The sequence below is a fragment of the Lactuca virosa genome, chromosome 3 (assembly GCF_052849685.1).
Source record: "Lactuca virosa cultivar CGN04683 chromosome 3, Lactuca_virosa_CGN04683_v6, whole genome shotgun sequence".
Lineage (NCBI taxonomy): Eukaryota > Viridiplantae > Streptophyta > Magnoliopsida > Asterales > Asteraceae > Lactuca > Lactuca virosa.
Window position 1 is genome coordinate 417,355,789 of NC_136428.1, and position 22,303 is coordinate 417,378,091.

A 22,303-nucleotide genomic window follows, 5' to 3' on the forward strand; every position below is an offset into this window, starting at 1 on the left:
CTGTGCTTTCAGTAGTACGGGCCCATACTACCTTCCACACCTACCCATATTTTTCTCAAGTATCATCACAACGCCCCAACAATATACATAATCATAGCGAGCACTGAAGCCTCACTCCTACAGGAAGGCTAAATGTCTCGTAATCGGCAGACTCGTACCAAACAACCTACCCATCCATGAAACTTCCACAAACCCTGCAGCACTCGTGTATGCTAACCATACATAACACTGGACCCTATAGACTTTCGAATACTCGGTCCTACTCTAAGCCCACAACCAGACAAGGAATATGAACTAAACCCAAACCAAACATTCTCAGGCTATAAGATCTCAATTATGTATAGTCGTGATAAATACACTAAGCAACTACAGTAATGATGTCAATTTCATATAAGGAAAACCCTAGGCTATCAGGCATCATATAATAAGGCAATTCTATCGTGCAATTCTTGAAGATCCCTAGCCTAGTACTAGCATTTTGTTCTAGTCATATCTCATAACTCAAATAACCCATAAGGTATTTTGGGGTCTATCCGCGAGCTCTGGCTGATCGTACACTTGCATCCACCTCTTATTATTTTGAAAACATTTTAAGAAAATCGTTTTATAAGCTTGTCCTCAGTTTGAGACTGGAGACACATGAGTGTTTCCTCCAATTCATTCAAACCAAGGCTCTGATACCAACTTATAACACCCAAAATTTTCATGCCAAATTAAAACTTTTTCAAAACATTTAAAACACATGGTTATTACAAACTTGTTTTCAAAATAGTATATTGTCAGAGTATCCTAGAATCAAATCATAAAATCATAAAATGTGAGGAGCAGTACGATCACGCCTTTGCCTTCCCGCGATCATCAGAAGTACCTGAAACAATAATAGATAAATGTAAGCTCGAAGGCTGAGTGAGTTACCCCCAAAATACCAACGTCACACACTCATAATCATATCATATAAACCATCAGCATGCATAATGAGCCTTCAACCTGACTGGACCGCCTCACAGGCCTTCAGCCCATCTGGACCGCTCTCCGAGGCTTCGACACGTCTGGACCGCCTCGCAGGGCCTACAGCCTATCCTGACCGCTGTCCGGGACTTCGGTGTGACTGACATGCCCTCCTGGGCCTGTATTCTATCCGGACCGCCCTGGGTATGTTGGCCTTCAGCACAAAGCAGGTCCGCCTCAACCCAACCCCCAATCAAACAACATGTGCACATAATATCATACACTAACTCATATCATATAGTAGTCAAACCGATCTAACATATCACTAACATAGCATCATCCTATAACCAGGAAACTGACCTAACCAGGCCACTAAGCATAAGCATACCACCATCCTAACTACCAGGATGTAATCAAAAAACATGTCACACCATAATCCAGATACAAATATATAAAAGGGCCGGCCTTGGTGCCTTAGATCCTGTTGATATAGTGAGGATAACTCACCTCACAAGTAGCTCGGAAGGTAGTGTCAAACTCTTCCAAAAGTAGCTCCAACTCCATCACCTATATTCACCAATGTCCTTTGCTATCAATATTCAAACTACCCTCAGAAGTTAACTAGTCAACCCTTGGTGAAGGTAAAAGCCAACCATCAAGGTCAACAGCCCATGTTGACCCCAACTCGTCGAGTACCCTTGGCTGCTCGCCGAGTTCCTGTCATGACTCGCCAACTCGCTGAGTCACTTGAGTGACTCGTTGAGTTCCTTGTGTTAGTGGCCGTAACTTCGTGGCTACCTCACCGAGTTTTCCCCTTACAACTAGGTGCGTTCATTCGTGTCCAAAGGTTGGGAAAACCCTAGCTGACTCGTCGAGTCATTCGACTGACTCGCCGAGTCCAAGGCAATCTTCATCGGACTCGCCGAGTTGTTCATCCAACTCGTCGAGTACATGACCATCTTCATGTGGGTCGTCGAGTTGACAATGCAACTCGCCAAGTCTCTTCAGACCTTCATCCATACAGGTACTTTTTAAGCCATGCAGCAACTCCATATTGCAGATCCAAACATCTAAGTCATGTTTATCACGTAAAGTTGCAAACTCTACGTGCATGCAAGGCCCTAAAGACTCTAAATGACCAATCTAAGCTTCTAATGGAGCTTTACACCTGAGGAGAGTCTTATTATTGCAAAATCTGGAAACTTTATGGACTTAGAGAACCAAGAGAGTTCATATCTGAGGTTGCAACATCAGATCTTAGCTCAAACATAAGAAAGGCTTCCTAATTAGTTAGAAAAGCCCTAAAATCCACCCAAAATAGATCTAGAATGAAAAGAGGTCAAGGTAACAACTTGATACCTTCCAAAAGATGCTAACTGAGGTAGATATCAGATCCCCACATGTTCGTTTCTTCTAGCCTCTTGGCCTCCAAGCTCTTCTTACAAAGATCCACTTTCCAAAGCTTAAAACATACAAGAATGAAGCACCACACGGATTAGGGTTTTCTGGACTCTCAAGAGACTGTAAAGAGGCTGAGGGAGGCTTATGATTCTTTAAATAGGGTGCAAAACCCTGGGATATAGGGTTTCATCTGCGAGCTCCTACTCGTCGAGTCCCTTCTTGGACTCGGCGAGTAGGTCACTAAAATACGTGGACCAACCCGCTGCTACTCGACGATTAGGGCAACCAACTCGTCGAGTAGACCTTGGAATCAAGGGAATTCTTATTTAAATCAATACCTGAGAATCGGGGCGTTACAGACCGGTTTCGTGAATGAGGCGTACTAACAGTAAGACTGACTTGTCTTATATATATATATATATATATATATATATATATATATATATATATATATATATATATATTAAACTTATAATACTATAATAGTATAAGGGTTGAATTTTAAACTTTTGAAATTCTAGGGTTTGGAATTAAAGTGTTCAAAAGTGTGACTTTACAAATTCCAAAACTTGAGGGCAAGTTTTGAACTATTCAAACATTTCATTTCCATAACTTATGAGTTTAATGACATTTTAAAAAAAAGACTTTTCATTTTCCATAACTTGATGACAAGTTATGGAGTTCGTTAAAAGCATTTAGATCAATATTTTAATTAACACAATAATCAAATAAGTTATGTATGATCTAGTTAAACTCATAAGAACAAGATAATTCATATCAACAATCTTCAAGAAAGTAGCCTAATCATATAAACTAATACAAATCTTGAAATTATGACAATTATCTTTTAATTAGATAGGCATGATCACTACCATATCAAAAAATAGATTTTATGGTTCAAAAAACAGTTTGGGATAATGATCCTAATCCAATTCTTGCCAAAAAAACAACTCGAAATTCTGCACACAGGAGCACCAACTCGGCGAGTACATGAACTGGACTCGTCGAGTTGCTCTGTTACTGAGTGGACTCATCGAGTCAGCCAGTGGACTTGGCGAGTTCACCAGTCAGAAGCCAAAAAATTGATTTTTTTCAACTTTGAAAACAAATAAGCATCAAGTATAACAGAAAACAATCCTAGGTTGTTATACCACTGAAGGGTTTTGAGCACTCTAACAACCTTATGGTGCACATGCAACCCTAAATGCTTTGGATCCATGTTTTTTCTCTAATTATACATGCAGTTTGATTTTCCAAAGCTTTAGCCTAACTAGCATACAAAGCATGGGTACTTGAACAACAAAGCTTGTTAGATAACTTACCTCTTGTTGTAGCTTGTTAACTTGGAGCTTTAAGAGCCTAGCACCCCAATTGTGATTCCTTAAATGCTTCACAAAACACCACCAACAATCGGCTCTTATCATCCATGTAAACCTTAATGGACATGGCCTTTCATATTACTTAGGCTCCATGGGTTAAACCTTCGTGGACTATCCATGGACTACCATATTGGTTTAGCCCATCCTAAATAAACATAGGCGCACAATATAAGAATCATTGATTTACCAAATCAATCCCCGTACATTTAATTAGTCTCTTTTGATCACTAAATTAATTCCAAATTAATTCTTGATCAATACTAACTAAATAATATGATTTCATATTAGTATATTAGAACTTATAATATATTAATAAATCATAAATAACCTCTTACTCAAATATCCATCCACAAATTCTCCTGGTGATATGCAACCCGAATGGACCATGCTACTCTCGGGTCAAGTACATACCAATTATAGTTATGGGCTTAGACACCTAATCCAACAGTCTCCCACTTGGATAAGTCTAATAACTATTATTGCAAGTACGACTCCACAACCTAACTAGCAATCGTAGCTCTAAAAAGTCGTTGTCGAACTCTGACCTAGTCAATGACGCGTCCATTAGATAAGGGATCATATATTCCTCCATTCTACAAGATATCATATGGATTGAGACATGGATTATAATCATTCTCTCTATCCATCTGTTGTTTCCCGATTTCCAATTTGTGACAACTGACTAATTGAACAAATAAATCAGTCCAGGCTTGGCCAAGCGCTTAGGGTGTCATCACTAAATCAACAAGGGGCCCACATATATCGCTTTTATCCCATATTGGGTAAAAGGAATGGATAAACTTCGACTCAAATGCTTGCTTGTACTTACTCATCAAATCATACACAACAATATGTTTTATAACACCAAGTTACTAGTGCGTTTACGTATATCAATGTGCAACCGACTTGGAAACTACAACTCACATGTCTTGGTGTCAAGAATATAAGATATTATCGTCTCATGATCACTCGTGATAAAATCCATGAAGTGATGCAATTGAGCGTGGGTTTAATCCAATACTTGAATCTTATTCCAGGAGTACTCATGAACACTGCAGCAAACTTGTCATATGTCTAAAACAACTAGACAATCTACAGTCAGATTCATGACAGTCTTGCCTCAATACCTACTTCCAAAGTATGATCGACTGTGGATAGTTTGAATAACCTAGTTATTCGGTAATTCAAAACATGAAAAAGTGAAACAAAAGAATAATCGAATCCAATATGGTCTTAGAACTTATGAATATAAAGAAAACACCTTTTATTTAATCACCATATTGATTACACATTATTCATCACTACTAGAAAAACAGCCTTTTACGACACGCAATGCGTGTCGTAAAACGTTTAGACGATGCGCTATTGCATGTAAAGGAAGGCCCTATCATAACGAGAGACGACACGCTTTTGCGCATCGTCTACAGACGACGTGCATTTACGACGCGCATTTATGACACGCAATGCATATCATTAAAGCCGCTGTCAAGAAAGGCCATGTCATAAACGAAGATGACACACATTTTTGCGTATCGTAATTTTAAATTTTTTTAAAAAAAAATTATTTATAGATTTACTAATTTTCAAAATAAATTTGCATTTCATGTCTCATAATAGAAAATAAATTACCATATACAAAAAATACAATCAATTGCACAAAAGTTAATGTCATACAAATAATCATTCCAATAGTAGACAAATGTAATACATCAAATGTGAAAGAGATGAAAGTCATCAACAAATAATAGTTGAACTACAAGAACTTGTTGCCCACCTTCACAACATCCGAGCTACTTTTCTTGACACTATGCACATCAAAAAGACCTACAAATTTGAATAATGCAACCATTAGATTCACATAAACCAACAAATCTCAATATGTAAAAATGAGAATAACTATACTTAGTACTTACATTTACTCCTGACACGTAACAAATCACAAGCAAAAATGGTGGATTTTATTTTTAAGTATGAACGATGCAAATTCATCAGGAACATCTTATTAATGCTAGTTATTTTGCTATTTTAATAAAATGGTGAAACTACGTTTTATTTTTCTATTTTTTAAAAGGTGTAAAAAATAAAAGTTTAAACTATGAGTGATGCAAATTCATCAGGAACATCATCTTATTAATGCTACTTATTTTGCTATTTTAATAAAATGGTGAAACTACGTTTTATTTTTATATTTTTTAAAAGGTGTAAAAAAATAAAAGTTTAAACTATGACTCACCAAGACATCTGTGGAAAGTTTTAAGCTCAAAGGCAGAGGATTTTCCATAGGGCCAGAAATGTCATTTAACAGCACATCTGGAAAAACATGTACCCCAACATAGTACCTTCACATTTGACAATCAAATAAACACAAAGCAATTACTAGTTTAAACTTGTCAATGACAGTGGCAAAATGGTAAATAGTTTTATACCAGAAGGCAAATGTTGTTGCTGATAAAGTCATAACAGTGTACACAAATGGCCCAACAATTGAATATGCAAGCCTCTGTATAGGTGCTTCACACCCTTGTGCATCCTCTACCTAAAACAGTGTACAAAAATGGTGCTTTAAAGATATAATAAACAAAGAAATAAAAGTAAAATTGCTATTTCTTGCATTTAATTTTAATCTTTAATACCATTTTGACTATCTTTGTTATTGTTGATTTGGAGCCAGTGGAAGAAGCTTCAATTTTCAGTGGGCCATCCTGAAAGACAATCATAAAACAGAATATTACCTCAAATTTTTAATTTTATAACTTTTTTATATAAATTGCTCAAAGATCAAATTTTTCTCTAAATGCTCAAATTTTATAATTCCCTAACTTTTTTTATATCAAATGCTCAAAGATCAAATTTTTCTCCAAATGCTCAAATTTTATAATTCCCAATTTATTGTTCCAGCTGAGACAAAAAGCCCTTCTTCCTTAAAAACAGGAAGAGACTCTCCTGTAAGCATAGACTCATCCATAACACTTCTTCCTGGAATTACTTTCCCCTGAATACAATATTTAATTCATCATATTAAAATCCCTAATCCATAAACTATTTTATTGAAATTGTAATGTGAGTTATGATGTTCCAATTGAAAGTTAACAAGACTTACATCTATAGGAATAGTTTCTCCAGGAAAAACCAATACAAAATCTCCAAGTCGAATATCATCAGTAGGGACTTCAAAACAGATTGAATCAGAAATCAGTATGCTACCAGTAGATGCATCAGTTTCAGAGGGAGAGATTACTAGACGTGATTGTGTGGATATTAGTGATTGCAGACATATGATAGCCACATGATGATTGTTAGTTAAATTTCCTCATGTACATGTAAGTAAATATGAGAGATTTCAAGTGTAAACCTATGCATAAAAGACTTTTCTGCCTCACTTTCCAATACTGATGCTATTTTCTCCAACAAGTCCTTGAAGTAAAAAGTCCAAAAGACCATTTTACCATTTTCTTTAGAAGTGATGCCAAATAAGAGATGGTAAAAGGGTAGGGAGGTAAAAAGGAGCGTCTGAATAGTTAACCATTAAGAGCAGCTATATTAACTATCAAGTGAAAAAGAAATAAGAAACTGGTAGTAAGATTAAAGATATATATATCTATATATATATATATATATATATATATATATATATATATATATATACACACACACACACCATGATTAGGGTCATAAAACCACCGCAACTGTCTTTCCAGCCGGGAAGAAATTGGAAAACTCTTTAAGGATAAGAACATCCGGCCATGAAGGGTAACTAAAAGACACCTCCTTAAATTCAATATTCCCGTTGACCTCGGTCAAACATTTCCCATCTGTAAAGTCTTGAACTATAGTCGGTTTTTGCTTAATAATTTCCAATAATTTATATCCAGCAACTTTCCCTTTGTTGAATGCTCCAAGATTCGAAAACGATTGACCCAAACTCCTGTTATGATTATTTGAAGTAAATTTCTGAAGAAACAGAATTACTATTATCATTATTAAAAAAAAAAGCTTACATGCCACCAATAATGGCGGAGAAGATTGCTGTAAATGCTTTTCCACCATCTGTCTGCCCAATCCTAATAAATACACCCGCATACCAAAACACAAGCGCCCATGACATGCATGTGATTACATATGTGCATCCTAATCCCAATCCTTTTGCCATGTATCCCAATTTGAGAGTGTGTCATATTGCATCTGAATATGAATCGAGTGCTTTGGTTTCTCCCACATATGAATACACTATTCTTACTTGGGCAATAGCCTATTAATTAATAACAATATATAGTCGATTAATATATGATCATATAAAGTAAGTGATTAATTTATTAAGATTTAAGATTTAATATTAGAAGATTACCTGTTCAGCGATGATGCCACCATTGGCATAGGATTCACGGCTTTTGGAAGTGAGACCTGTAAGTGTATAAGCGTATAATCCACCTGCAAATGCGATTCCAGGAATGACTGCAACACTTAGAAGAGCTAGATTCCATGCAGAAACGAAACCAACCACCAATCCAGCCAAAAATGTCGAGAGATAATGGATAAAGTTTCCCACCTAATGAAAGGGGAACAATTAGGTTTCTTCATAGAGATAGATGATTCAAAGTATGCTAATATGATTTTAACCAGATAAACAACATACAACATTTCATTATAAAGAAATATACAAATCAACAACAAATATTAATTAGCAAAAACAAAAACAAAAAAATTCAAAAATACCCTTTAGGTTAACAAGAGAGGTCGTCATTCCAAAAACAGATGGAGAAGAAGAGAACAATATCCGTACCTGATTTAGGGAATAAAAGAATCTTTAAAAATTGAATGTAGGAAAAAGAAATCTAGGGCACATACATGAAGAAGAAGAAGAGAACAACCTTCGAACCTGATGCCTCCTCCGTTTTTGTTTTCCACATTCTGATGCTTCCGATCGTACCTTCAACCTCTGACTTTTGATCCCAAATCTGACTTGCAACCTTCGATTTCTGATCTTCAACCTCTAATTCTAGTCATATAATTTCGAATCTCAGAAAATTGACCTTGGTACCTCCTACTTATGATGAAAGAGGAGTTTCAAATATGAGAGAAAAATGAGGATTCGTTGGCTCTAAATGGATTAGGGTAGAGGGGAGGTGAAGTGGATCGATCTATACTGATTTTGATTAAGAGTGTAAGAACTTTTTGGAACTGAGGATTAGGTTTTAGGTGGAGGTGATGGATCGGGGAATTGAGGAAGCTGCAGATAAGACGAAGTCCCTAGGGCTTTTTCTTGCTAATTAGAAGAGGCGGGGTTTTAATTTTTGGGATCGAATAGGCGGGGGGTTAATTTTTGGTGATTTCATTTTCCCGCTTCAAACGCGTGTTTCACTAAAAAATTATAAAGCGACGCACTCACATGACACACATTTTAGGTTAGGTGCCCTCTATATTTATTTTTTTTTATTTTCTGACACTAATTTTAGGGCACGGACAAATGTGCGTCCTAAATCCTTTAAATTTTAGGAGAGATGACATTATTTTTACGTCACACACTTTTGCGTATCGTAAATCTGTGCGTGTCATAATTTGCGTGTCATTAAAGGCCTGTTTTCTAGTAGTGCAGTGTATAATGTTTCGATTAATCAACTTAATACTTGAATTAAAATAATAGTTATGCCATGCTCCAAGCATGCACACTATGTTTATCTACGTTCCTCTCTTTGTGAAATAGATCGATGGACAACATTTCAATGATGCTCATTTCACAATTCCAAATCCTTATCGTAAACGTAAGAATACGAAATTCTTGCCATTTGCTAAAATCTATTAGATTCTAAACTTATATGCAATGATCCTCTAGTAATGACTATGCACAAAAGTCAAAGAGACTTGGCAACAGACATTACAAAGTATTCCAATGGAGAGCAATTCTATGGAAACGAAGTCTCATATTGAAAGTACATTCCTTTGAACATCCTTCTTGCATTAAGTTTTCTAATCTTACATAAATTTTATTATTAACTTCCAATTATGGTAACATTTCCATATTCCCATTTTGACTATCACTTCTGAACAAGAGTTACCTCTTCTCAGAGTATGTGAATATGGTCCTTCTAAAATTTACATTTTACTTCCAACTGTCCATGAGCAACCAATCGTTTTTAAACCTCAGACTGTCCTCGACAATTTCTTAACCATTTTAGTCATATCTCGTTCTAGTCCCTTTTCCCTCTTAATGCCCTAGGCATTTGGAAAATTATAACAGATTAATATTATAACTTATGTAATCGATCCTATATCCGAAGCATATCGAATACGATTCATAATGTCTCACATAAAGACATGATACTTTACCATTCTTTTGCTATAATATTTCCACATATAGAATTTCCTTATCTTGAATCATTTCAACATAACATTCACATATGTCCATGACTAAATTCGATTAAAATCTCAATCTAAGCTTTTAGATTCGAAATGAAGTATGAATTCCTCTCCCATAATTATAGCAAAACAACTTTTCAAACCCTGCAACTTTTCGAATTGAAACTTTTGTTTTCTATAATTAACATTGCTAACTCGCAACGCTTAATGTAATAATTGTGCTCCCACTAGCAATAATAATTACATTCTTAAGAGAATAACACTTATGCTCGCACTAGCTTTGACATGTACCCGGAAATTAGCTGGACTTTTAGAAATCAATACTTATTGACTTTCTTACCAAAGTTTAGATTTTTGACACGAGATGCTTCGATAAGAATTTATCTAGGCTTCTCAAATTCATACACCTTTCCTTATATAGCTACCATGTGTGTCTAAACAATTTTAGAACTCACAGCCATAAGTCTGAAATGTTTAGAACTTTTTCCATTTCTCACAATTCGAACTATGAAGAGGGATGCCGTAATCGTAATCGAATTTGAGAATGCAAATAACACAATTGCTATCTCCTTAAAATCTACTAAGTGAAAGCGTTTCCTCACAATCATTTTCATGAATTGAAGAGAAACCTTATGACACTTAGATTTTTTATGGTGTATGTGTTCCTATCCATGTTAATTTGTCATAACCATCATCACAAGACAAGGTTATTGACAAATCCAAACTCATATGGACTGAACTTGTTCAATCTTAATTTCTTGCCACCTGGCAGCACAAGGGCCTACCATTTCTTCCAGGTTGTTATGCAAACAATTGAGAACTCATACAACTCACATGCATAGTCAACTTAACTGGAATGGGCACAGAAATAAGAATATGTCAACACGATAGGTTCCAAACCTCAAGTCGTGTGCTAGTGATAAACAATAGTTTCATTCTTGATTAGTTCTTGAAACTTTTCAAGATCTTTAAGACTCCCACTGACCTCTTGACATATAATATTCTCATTGTCAAGAAACATTCCTTGGAAAACAAATATTCAAGAGTTAGTGTGGTTTCTTATCAAGACAAACACTTCACATAATTGGTCTTAGTTTGTCTTTGTCTTATCCAAAACATCACAACTTACCAATTTCAAATGTGCAAGAGTAAGAAACATTTTACTCTACATTTGATGAGTGTTATAAACCTTTCTTAAGTTCATGTCACTATAAGACTTGATTTTGGAACGAAGTATGATTTATCTTCTTGATTTAACCATTTCAATAATTCATGATTCCTCTTCTTCGCCATATAAATGAACTTAGATATTCTTAAAGGATCAATTGTGATATGGTTTCATAATCACTAAGATAATCATAAAACACGATACTCAAGTACTCTCCCTTCTTCTCAGATTGGAGAAACTTTTATCTTTTTGGCTAATTTGATTCTTCTTATTCGTTCTGCCATACATTGAAACTTTTCCAATGATTTAGAATTACACTTAATCTTGTAAGTATAACCATATTTACTAAACTTAAGTAAATCATAAACGAATAGTCTTGTCGTTCTTTGTGGTGGACCTGACCAATGCACAACCTAGTGTACCCGATCCCCTAGTCCTTCACTTGACTCACATATACATGTGAACAAGGAATTAGTCTTAATTTCCCAAATATGAAGTTCTCATTCATCACACAATACAAGTTGCATGATTCCAAGTTTCTATCCAACTGAAACTTGGGTGATGAGAATCTTTTCTTATTTGGTAAATCTTGACACTACCACAAACGAAAGATTCAAATCCATTTTTCAATGTTCCTATCATTGGAAACACATAAACAACAATTTTCACAATTGCCATTGTAAGGAAACTTAAAATAAAATAAAATAAAAATTTATCTTTTATTTATTAGAATTACGGAAAACATTTCCTTAAAATGCAAAAACATATGAAAACTATGTTGTTATCTATTCCTAAGAAATCTATCATAACTCAAAATTCTGATCATCAAACCATACGATCGAAATCCTTCTTTTCACGATCAAAATCAGCTTACTCTTCCATTAAGTTTCCTTTCATTCCTTTGATCCTACAAAACATCAAAATGTAATTACATTACATCATGTATTAAGAATCTCCAAATAGGAACTTAATGGAGTTAGATAGTGGACTTGTAACGCCCCGTTTCTGGTACATATTTAATTCATTAAATGTCATTTTATAAGATCTACTCGACGAGTTGTAGCCCTAACTTGTCGAGTAGATGTCAGGTTTGGATGCGGGTGTTAGTGACCTACTCGGTGAGTTCACGCCTTGACTCGACGAGTAGGCCAGTCTGGGGGAAAACGCTAATATTTAGCGTTTGCACCCTATTTAAGCAACATTATAGGCCTCTTGTCCAGCCTCAATCACCTCTAGAGCAGTAATCCCGAAACCCTAATCCTCCATAAGTGAACTTGAGCTTTGTGTGTGATTTTAAGAGTTATTAGGTATATTTGAAGCTTGTGAGAACAAGAGGAAGAAAGGGACTTCAAGAGAAGATTGTAGATCCAGGAACAACATCAGCTTCTCTTCACTTTCTGGTAATCAAGCCTCATACTTGACTTGTAGTTTCTTAGATCCCCTTGTGGTCATCTTTATAAGGTTTTCGATCCAAGGAGCTTGATCCTTGGGACTTGGACGTCCCAAGTCGATTTACACACAGATCTGGAACCTTGGAGGGTCCTCATGGCATGAAGGTGCCATCTTTATGGCCATGAGAACCCCAAGAATGAAATAAACCCCATTTTTGGTCCTTTGAGCATAAAAGTCCCATGCATGAACATAAAGTTCATGGCTTTACGTGTTATAACGATCTTAGGAGCCTAGATCTACCTTCTGAATGAGTTTTGCACATCAGAAATTGAATTATTAGACTTGGACATGCATGGACTCGGCGAGTCGTTCTTGGGACTCGGCGAGTCGTGAGTTGGTTCCTAAAACTGTTATGACTCGGAGGAACCCATTTTAGTTCAGAAGGGATTTGGATGAGTCTAGGGAAGGGACTCAATGAAATGGATAAAGTCATGGATCTGGAAACCATGGGACTCGTGCGAGTACAGGAACATACTCGGCGAGTCCAAGCCCATCTCCCAACTCATGAAGACGGACTTGACGACTTATTCATACAACTCGCCGAGTCACAGACTAGACACGTTCTTAAGATGAAGATAAACTCGACGAGTTCAGGCTTAACACGACGAGTCAGATGAAGATTGTATCGATGTTATGATTGAAGGAGAACTCGTCGAGTTCTTGCTAAACTCGACCAGTAGAGTTGGGTTGGGGGTAGTTGAGAAGATTGGGACTCGGCGAGTTGTCGAGCCAACTCGGCGAATCCGGTCAACTGTGAAGTTGACTTTGACCATGATGTGGACTTTAGCCAGGGGTAAAAGGGTCATTTCACCCTAAGGATACCTATTAGTTTCTGACTAAGTCTCATTGTGGAATTTATAGCCGGAGAGTCGCCGGAGTAGTAGCCAGATATCTTTCCGCTCAGTGTTTAAGCAGCCAGTTACGCGAGGTGAGTTTCCTTCCAGTAGGAACGGGTCTACGACAACAATGCCGACCCGTTTAGATGGTAGCAGTTTCGGACTTGAATCCGATGTCGGGGTAGTCCCGAGAAGTAGTGTGTATGCTTGATGTCTTCGTGATTCATGCATATTTATGATATGTGTTATATGTTCCGGACTTCGGTCCGATGTCGGGCAAGCCCGATGCAGTATATGTGTTATTATGTTATATGTTTATGTAGTTCATTCCGGACTACGGTTCGATGTCAGGCGGGGCCCGATGCAGTGGGCGGGGCCCAAGTTATTCCGGACTTCGGTCTGATGCTGTGTGGGGCCCGATGCAGTGGGCGGGGCCCAACTTATGCCGGACTTCGGTCCGATGCCGGGCGGGGCCCGATGCAGTGGGCAAGGCCCAGTATATGTTATATGTGTTATTGTATGGTATGAGGTAGTTTGGGGGAGCTCACTAAGCTTTGTGCTTACAGTTTCAGTTTTGGTTTCAGGTACTTCCACTAGCAAAGGGAAGGGATCGGGTTGATCGCATGGCACACACCACAGTCACAGCCTGGGAGTTCACTCTGATGATTTGATATGAGATTTTGATTTGAGACAGATACTATGATGCTTTATGATACATGAATTGTGTTTTTACTTATGATTTCGGATGGCTTATGATTTTAATAATGATTTGAAAACGAAATTTTTGGACAATCTTTTGGGATGTTTCAAGTTGTATCAGAGCCTTGGTTGGAGGGATTCGGGCACACTTTCGAGTGTGACTGAACACAAACTAAGGAATTGGTATAGAAATTTTCAAAAAGAAAATCATTTTTACAAAAACGATTTTGAAAATAGAAAAGAACTTTGAAAAGAGAAAAGGGTGTGGTGCATGCAATCAACCGAGCTCAAGTAAGTACTCCCAAATTACCCATACAAGATTATGTTATGTTATGATTATCAGCTTTATTAGAATATCATGCTAGATTAGGACTAAGGATCTAGGAAGGATACTAGTACAGATTAGTCAGTATGATAGCCAGAGTAGTAGATGCTTGATTATGTGTACTCGATGCTCGAATGTTGCTTGCTTTGTGCTTTTAGGAGTCTTAGTTATCTTTTACTAACTAGTAAATGAATATGTTATGTTGCGTAGTGCAAGGATTAAATAATTTCAGAAGGTTAGGTCTAGCTCTATTGCGCAACTCTTGTTTGAGTCCAACCGTTGTAGGGTAGGATCTCTCATTCGAAGAATTATCTAGTCTGAGTAATATGTAATAGTATTTGCGAGATAGTTAGGGGAAGAAAGCAGAGACTTCTTATGTCGCTGATAGCGGATAGTGGGTTGGTGATTACCCTAGGTCAAGCCTAGGAAGAATTTGAGCATGAGATCAGTAGTAGTAGTAGTAGTAGAAGGGGCTTGGTGGGGTCGAGGCAGTACTTGAGGAAAGTACGGATAGATGTGGAAGGTAGTATGGGCACGTACTACTGAAAGCAGAGGATCCGTACTCGAATCAAGGAAGGTTGAGATAAAACCAGGGAACTTGTAGTATGTGTGACCCCTCTAGCTATGAGTAGTATTCTGACTTGGTTTTGATGTATTTTCAGAATGGTGGTTTTACGACCCAGACCAGCGGTCCGCAGTTCAGGTGCCGGGGAGGGATCAGGCTAGGGTTCCAGAGTCAGATAGTTAGATGAGCAGACCAGGGAGTTTATCTCCTCGGAGGTCACAAGCAGCATACTAGACTAGACCCCAGTGATTTTCGGGTCGGTCAAGGAGGGTATCTTAGAGTTTCTGGATGAGAAGTTGAGCGCATTCCGTACTGAGATAGCGGCCATGATGGGATCGCGCCGCTGACTTTCATGGAGTTTAGAGCTTGTGGAGCTCCCGACTACCATGGGGCTCGGGACCCGATTGCGAGTACCTGATGGTTGGCGGATATCGCCAACGCGTTCCGCACCAGAAGATGTCCCGAGGGGAACAAGGTCAGACTAGCATCCTGTCTTCTGAAGGACACGACACGAGATTGGTGGGAAGAGGTCCGGAGAGCCATTGGAGATGACACAGTGTTGGATGCGATGACCTGGAGTGATTTCACGACCAGGTTCAAGGCCAAGTTTGCGCCTGTCATTGAGGTGTTGCAGCTTGCTAGGGAGTTTCAGGACCTCCAGCAGACGACAGAGACTGTGGCAGACATTACCGCCAAGTTTAGGGAGAGGTCCCTCCTCGTTCCGCAGTATGTGGCGGACGAGGAGATGAAGAAGGCCCGATATCATGAGATGTTGCTGATTGATATGTGCCAGTTTGTGGGCCACTCCAGCTGCAAGATGCTGGAGAAGATGATTGCGAGGGCTTGTGAGAGGGAGATTGATCTAGAGATGGAGAGGAAGAGGAAGCCAGAGGTGACGTCTGCGCAGCAGGTTCGAGAAAAGATCCCAAGGTGTCTTATCATTGGTCTAGGGGACAGCAGAGCCACAGTCGGTGTGGAAAGTGTGGCAGGTTGCACGATGGGGTGTGCAAGGCAGGGAGTTCCGGCTGCTTCAAGTGTGGTCGGATTGGCATATGAGTAGGGATTGTACAGCTACTACCACTACCACCACAACATATGATCTGATTTGCTTCCATTGCAATCAGATGGGACACAAGAAGACCCGGTGTCCGAGTTTAGCACCTGCAGGACAGGTGGTGGTACCCGCTCCTACCACACTGAGGATTATAGACGACCGGCAGGGTCGTGCTGAGGCGCCAGTGGCGAATAGTAGAGCTTTCCAGTTAACAGCAGAGGAGGCGCGAGCGACTCCTGATGTGGTTGATGGTACGTATTTTCTCCATTTTCTCTCTATTACTCTTGATTAGTACTCATGTTTATGTGTTGTTTATAGGGTCGTTCCTAGTGAACGACATTTCAGCCATGATATTGTTTGATTCGGGGGCTAGCCGAGTGTTTTTATCGCTTGCACTTAGCAAGCGATTTAGTAGAGCTCCGGGGGAGATGGATTGCCCACTTGACGTTGAGATAGCAGATGATAGGACCGTCAGGGTCGCAAGAGTTCATAGAGGGTGTGCACTTCGGTTATTTGATGAGCAGTTTTCAGTGGACTTGTTTCCTATTCCCTTGCGAGGGAATAAGGTTATAGTAGGTATGGATTGGTTGAGCCCCAATGGGGAGGTGATAGATTGTGAGCAGCAGCTAGTGAGGGTTCGGACCCCTAGTGGAGGAGAGCTAGTGATTCAGGGTGAGAGGCTACAGCGCGGACCGACTCTCTGTTCAGCAGCGAGAGCGAGACGTTACTTTCAGCAGGGATGCACATGATATGTTGCTTACGTCATGGATACCCAAGATAAGGGTAAGACGACAGTCGATGATGTACCAGTTGTACGAGAGTATCCGGACGTATTCCCGGAGGATTTGCCTGGGATACCTCCGGAGAGACAGGTTTAGTTCCGGATTGACCTGGTCCCTGGTGTGGCTCCGATAGCCAAGGCACCATATCGGTTGGCTCCTCCCGAGATGCAGGAGTTGTCTACGCAGCTGCAAGAGCTGTTAGACAAGGTTTTTATCAAGCCGAGCAGTTCACCATGGGGAGCCCCAATCCTGTTTGTGAAGAAGAAGGACGGGTCGCACTGTATGTGCATAGACTACCGGGATCTGAACAAGGTGACGGTGAAGAACCGTTACCCACTCCCGAGGATATATGATTTGTTCGACCAGCTTCAGGGAGCATCTTGGTTTTCCAAGATTGATCTACGGTCCGGATATCACCAGATGCGGGTCAGAGATGATGATGTGCAGAAGACCGCTTTTAGGACCCGTTATGGTCATTATGAGTTTGTGGTGATGTCGTTTGGGCTCACCAATGCTCCAGCCGCGTTCATGGACCTCATGAACCGCGTGTACAGGCCGATGATGGATCGGTCTGTGATAGTATTCATTGACGACATCTTGGTTTATTCCAAGACTCAGGAGCAGCATGAGGAGCACCTGAGAGAGATGCTAGAGACCTTAAGGAGGGAGAGACTTTTCGCAAAGTTCTCCAAGTGCGTGTTCTGGTTGCGCGAGGTGCTATTTCTGGGACACCTCATCAACCAGAAGGGTATATTAGTCAATACGTCCAAGATAGAGGCCGTGATGCAGTGGGAGGTCTCGAAGTCTCCATTCGAGATTCGGAGCTTCCTGGGTTTGGCAGGGTATTACCAGAGATTCATCCAGGATTTCTCCAAGATATAAGTACCATTGACCCGACTGACCAAGAAGTCGGTAGTCTTTCGCTGGGGTCCTGAGCAGCAGACAGCCTTTGAGACGCTCAGGCAGCGACTGTGCGAGGCGCCGATTCTTACCCTGCCAGAAGGAGTAGATGACTTTGTAGTCTCCTGTGAAGCTTCGATCACAGGTATGGGAGCAGTGTTGATGCAGCGGGGGCATGTGATAGCTTATGCCTCGAGACAGTTGAAGCCTCACGAGGCTAACTACCCGACGCATGATTTGGAGTTGGGGGTGTTAGATAAGGTGTCTAAGTCCATAACTATTTCTGGTATGTACTTGACCCGATCCGGCATGGTCCATTTGGGTTGCATGGCATCATGCATTTGGATAGACTAAATGAGAGAAATAACACTTGTGGTTTATTAATATATTATAAGTTCTAATATAATAATAATATTATTTAATTAGTATTCATCAAGAATTAATCTAGAATTAATTAAGTGATAAAAAGAAGACTAATTAAATATATGGGTTGATTATGTAAATCATCCATAACTTGTATAGTGGGCTAAAGGCTCCATGGGTTATCAAGTTAGGCTAAGGTCCATAGGATGCTCCATGGATGCTCCATGGAAGTTACAAACCCATGGGTCATGGAAATGAAGATCCATGTTACATCAGTGTAACCCTAAATGTAACACACTATAAAAGGAATATGATGCGCTCCAAAATCGGCTACACTAGTGATAGAAGAGGGCAAGGCCGAAAATTAGAAGTGTTCTACATTCTCTCAAGTTTACTCCAAAAGCATTTGGTGTTGTGTGAAGCATTTGAAGCATCACACTTGCGGTGCTAAGCTCACAAGGTTTCAAGGAATCAAATCATCGACAAGGTATGTTATTCTAGCCATCTTTTAAGTTAAAAGTTCCCCATGTATGCTAGATAGGATTATGAACCTTGGAAATCATATTTTGCATATACTATAGACAAACATAGATCCAAGGTTTATTAGGGTTATGAAATCATCTCCTCCATGATAACAACCCGAATGAAGGATGGTGAACCCATCACGGGCCACATGCAGAAAATGCAAAGGTATATGGACCGTTTAATGAGGCTGAATGTGAACTTTCCTGAGGAGCTAGCAATAGATATCATTTTGCACTCCTTACCCTCGTACTATGATCAATTCCGCATGACATATCACATGAACAAGGAAGAGGTCACACTTAGCAAACTTCAAGGACTCTTGAAGACCGCCGAAAGTGGTCTTAAAGGTAAGTCGATTGTTACCAATCCTATTCCTACTCAAAACTCCGCAACTGTCCTGGCAATCGGGAAATGTAGAGGGAAAAATAGGAAGAACCCTTCGAAGGGTACCAAGGGCAAGACCCTTGATGGCTCCTATTCAAGTGGAACCAAGAAAGGTTTCGTCACTCCTTCTTCTGACCCAAAAGAGGCTGAATGCTTCTATTGCCATGAAAAGGCGCACTGGAAGCGGAACTGCCCAAAGTACCAACAAGATTTGAAGGATAGGAAAGAAAAAGCCAACCATGCAGGTATTTACACTATATTATCTAATAACTCACCCTATTCTAACTCTTGGGTCCTTGATACCGGTTGTGGTATTCATAATTGTTCTGATTTGCAGGGACTAAGAAGAAGTGAGAATGTGGAGCATGGAAAGATAAACTTGATCATGGGGAATAGGAAAGTTTCACCTGTCACCAAGATTGGAGTTTGATGAGTGGAAAAACTCTTAGATTGATTAGATCTTCAACAGGCTAAATAATAAAAGCAAACAAACACAGTAAACACGATATAGAATCAAGTAATGCTTAATGATTCAAATGAAGTCACGCCTCAGCAGAGCTCGATGAAGAACTTTCGTTGTAGAGGCGAGCTAGGGTTTGTAGTACAATAATCAGAATAATAAAATAACCGCTTTCAATAAAGGATGCATGCATGCACCTTAAATACTAAACCCTAATAAAAACAATCACGGTTGGACAGGCCCAAACCGGATAACAAAACTGGGCTAAGGACCGAGCCCAAGGACGCAACACTTCTAGACCCAACAATCTCCCCCTTTGCGTCAAATGGGGCGAGACTTCACTTCGGTGGAGGTTGAGTAGTTCGCTTCAGAACCTTGAACAATTTTGGAATTATGGAAAGAAGAGTTTGTCTGAAAGCCATATACCACCGAAGCATATTGGAGAACAGCTTCTTGTCTGCTTCACTATTTTGATCACACCCATGGATAAGCTCAAGGATGTGCTCCAAACAAGGATTGGAGAATAGATGTTTGTCAGCCAGAGCAAATAAGCATCTTCGACCTTCGCCTCTAAGAAACATGACGGTGTGAGACTGTGGATCAATTTTTTCCTTCACCATCAGCTTCGTGTCACCAGCCTTCCCAACAGGCTTGATTATGGGTCTCTTACGTATAGCAGTGGCAATCTCCTGATCCATCTTCGCCACTTCATGAATGTAACACACTAGCATACGCTTTATGTGATCAATGATGGGCTCATATTCTTTCTGATTGGAGAGTAGGATGTTGTTCAGAAGAATCCAATCGTGTGGATTCAGATTTGGCAGATCAGCAAGGGAAATTATATGGACCGAACCATCTGATCCTCGGGTCAGATTGAACTTGACGTTAATGAACTTCCCTGCTGCAGTAGGTTTCAGTACCTTAATGGTCGTGATATTTTTCTTACTCCAGGTAAGGTAATGAGGTTGAGAGAATTCATGATAATATTCAAGTAAGTCTTGATCAGCCTTCGGGTCAGGAGAAGGAACCGCCACTGTAGGCTCGATGCAGTGAAAGATGAAGGCTTTACGAGTGATTAGCATGTAAAATTGAGAATCTTTAGAATTCCCGACATCAAATGAAAGAACTGGCTCCAGCCAACGTGAACTTGGAGTTTCAATAACATCCTTTCGTCGCCTTTCCAACGTCCACAAAGGAAACATCAATTTCCTCTGATTAAGCAGATTCGCTTTTCTCATCTCATTCTCCTTATTGATTGCATTAGTGACTCTTTCCTTAATCTCCTGAGCAGTGGGCTTAACTTTGAGAGGACTTGGTTTAGGAACCGTTTCTTCAATAACAACATCATCCTCATCATCAGTATCATCAGGAACTCCTTTTCCCCTATCCTGCATGCCCGAACCTGAAGCTTGTTTTCCCTTCGGTTCAGTAACCACTTTCGGTTTCGGTTGTTAAGGGTTCGGTTGATGTAGTTTCGGTGGTTGAGATAAAGACTTCGGCTCTTCTCCCCCTTGTTGTGGATATACAACAGACTCCGGAACACCCTCTATACGGCTTAGAATATCTAGAGCAGGCTGTAACTTCTCAGCTAAATGACATCGAACCGTGATGGTGAGAACGGAATCGTAGGCTTCAAGAAGATGAAGGAAAATAGAGTGAACATTATCAACAGAGCTTTTAACCACAGACCGCTCCGAACGCAGTGCTTCAAGATCCTTGTTCGCTTGATTGAGCTTGAGAGTCTGAGTTTTGAGTGGAGTGGTCCTCAGAGCAAGTGCATCCATCACTTTGTTTTCCAAGGCAAGATCTGCCTGAAGTTTATCCAAGCATTCCGAGACAAAAGCTTGATATTTGATGTGATCAGAGGTGAGCTTCTTGCGAAGCACCTCAAATAGCTCTTTCTCTTGTTGAAGAGATTGAGTGAGGGACTCAACCGAGGTATTGACCTTGTTAGCATTCTGCTCTGCAGCGCCCTGTAAAGATTCAAGGAAAGTGTTTGCGTTAGAAATTAGTTTATCGAGTTTTTTGGTCGACTCCGTGCAAGCTTTTGTTGAAGCATCAATAGCAGAAGTGGCTTTGGTGATTGAAGCTTCGTGTTCCATGACCCAGGTGGCCATCAAGTCTTTTATAGTAAACTCAGAAGAGGAATCATGAGTAGAGGAGGAGGCCTTCAGCTTATCTAGCTTCTCATTCAGCTCCTTGAGATGGCGCTTAGTGACAGGGGCATCATCATCATCATCATCGCTTTGCACCCTGTAGGGACTGTAGTAAAAGGTGTCATATTCAACATTTTCACCACCAAGAACGGTATTGGTCTCTGTCTATTAGGTAGGTGATGGAGGTTTGGTAGTAACAGGGGTTTCGGGTGCTGAAGTACGAACCCCCGTATCAGATACGTTGGTCTGTACTTTAGTGGAGGTGGTGGTTGTAGCTTCAGAGAAAATAGGTGTAGGAATGGGAATGGTAGAGGAAGGTTGAGATGTGATTATTGGGAAAGTGTGAGGTAAGGAAATAGGAATGGAAACAGGTGGAGGAGAAGGTTCTTGGGAGCGAACATGTATCTCTGGTGTAGGCGAACGAGGTGGTGTACCCCCACAAACAGAACCTTCATCATCTGAGCTTTCGCTCTCAGATTCTCTGGGAATGATGGGTTGATGACCAGTAGGCACGTACTCAGAGTCGGAGTCGCTCAATGATTGAAGAAT